Here is a 1,933-nt window from a genome sequence, read left to right as displayed (position 1 = left end):
ACCCAACAGCTGTGCGCGCCCGGACATCTGGAGCTCAGCTCCGCCCTGGCGCCGCCGCTGTGAGCCCTGTCTCCGAGTGGGAACTAATTTCTGAGAGGGATCCTCACTGGCAGCTCTCTCTGGGAAGGCTGGAAGAGGTGGATTCTGGTCTCTGTGCAGGCTCAAATTCCCCAAATCTGCCTTTCCAGGAGACAGGAAGAAGCATTAGCCCCTCCGGTTAGTTTCCCCATCCTTGCCTCTCCAGTGTGGGTCAGGGCCTGGGTTGGCAGGAGCACCAGGGCAGGCGGGTCCCAAATCCCTGGAGCCCAGCAACTTTGGCAAACACCTGGCGCCTCCCAACACAGCCTAGGAAGCGCCTCTCCTTGGCTTACCAGGAGCCCTGGTTCTGGAAGACAGGGTCCAAAAAATGCCCCAGATACATGGCTGCCTTCTTACTCTTGCTGGCAAACACACCACACAGACAAGAACCAACAAGACTGCTCGTTCAGTTCTCACAACCCTGTCAGCAGCTCTCATTGATCATGCCCAGATGGGTTTGCTGCCCTTCAGGGAGGTAAGTGACTTGCCCAGGATCATATAGGCAGAAGGTAAGAGCACGGCTTCAGGTCTTCCAGAATTCAGTCCAGGACTTTTTCCTCTGTCCTCCCTTGCCTCTCTCCCTCATCCACTGGGATACAGGACAGGGGGATGACCTTGTCTGCTTTAACTTCACAAGTGAGCACTTCAGTCTGTCTCCCTAGAGACAGTCCCCTGGTCCCTAGTGTCCAGGCCAGCGTAGCCTCCTGCAGGTAGAAATAATCAAGCTTGGGCCCCCTGCAGGTCCGGTAGGGCTGGCAGGGATTGGTTCAGCTTGGGGGACTCCTGAAGTAGGCTAGCAAGCAAAGGGTTTGTTTGATCTGGACCCAGGCAGGCAGAGAGGTGCTCTGGAGATTGAGGGCCCAGGCCTTGCCTAGCTCTGCTGCCACCTTTCACTTCCTGGAACTCAGAGCCTCCAGATCCCAGCTCATGCAATGGGTCTTGGAGTAGACAACCTCCACCCCCTACCCCACCTGGGAGCTTCTGAGTGCAGGCTGTACGAACCAGCACTGCTACCCAGCACCATCCTCTTTCCAGTGGCTATGACTGCTGCTTCTGACTTCCTACCAGTGTTCTCCCTTAAAAAACAAACCCTGCATCCTGAGCCTCACTCTCCTGTTCACAGATTTCTCAGGAGTCCTCTGCTCTGGCTTTCTCTACTGCCTCACCTCCCATCCCTCTTATGGTCTGGCTTCAGGCTGTCCCCACCGTGTCCCAGAAACAGCCTCCACCTAGTAACATTTTCCCTGACTCCAGTGGATACTCAGCCTTGACAGGTTTGCAACCTCCAATACAGCAGGTGGGTATTTCCCTGGCTTCCAAACCTTCTGGTTTTCCTCCTTCCTCTTTGGGTTGCTCTTTTTCTGGTTGGTGTCCTTCAGGACCTACCCCCTGGCCACCTCACCCACTCCTACCTGTCCTTTTGTGAATCCTTAGCTTTGGCCCTTTCCTGAACTCAAAACTATAGATCCAGCTATGCACAGACTCCCTCCCTGGATATTCTATAGGAACATCATGCCCAACTTGTCCCAAACAAAGCAAGCACTGCACCTCCACCAGAGCCCCTAACTCATCAGGCAGCTCTGCTCTCCATCCAGCTGGCAAAGACAGAAACTCTGGGGTCCTCTCCCACCTCCCTCCTCATTCAGTGTCACCAGGCCTGTTATCCTTTCTCCTCAACAGCTCTCAGTGTTCATCCCTTCCCTCCATCTCTGCTGCCAACAGCTCAACCTGGACTGCTGTCCTCTTTCTCTCTGCTTCCTCACCAGCCTCCCACCTTAACTGCAAAAACCCTTTAAAGGCTTCTCACTGGCCCCCAGATAAAATCCAGACTCTGTAAAATGACTTCCAGGCCCCA

The sequence above is a fragment of the Camelus bactrianus genome, chromosome 9, assembly GCF_048773025.1.
Source record: "Camelus bactrianus isolate YW-2024 breed Bactrian camel chromosome 9, ASM4877302v1, whole genome shotgun sequence".
NCBI lineage: Eukaryota > Metazoa > Chordata > Mammalia > Artiodactyla > Camelidae > Camelus > Camelus bactrianus.
Note: the sequence above shows the minus strand (reverse complement) of the source record.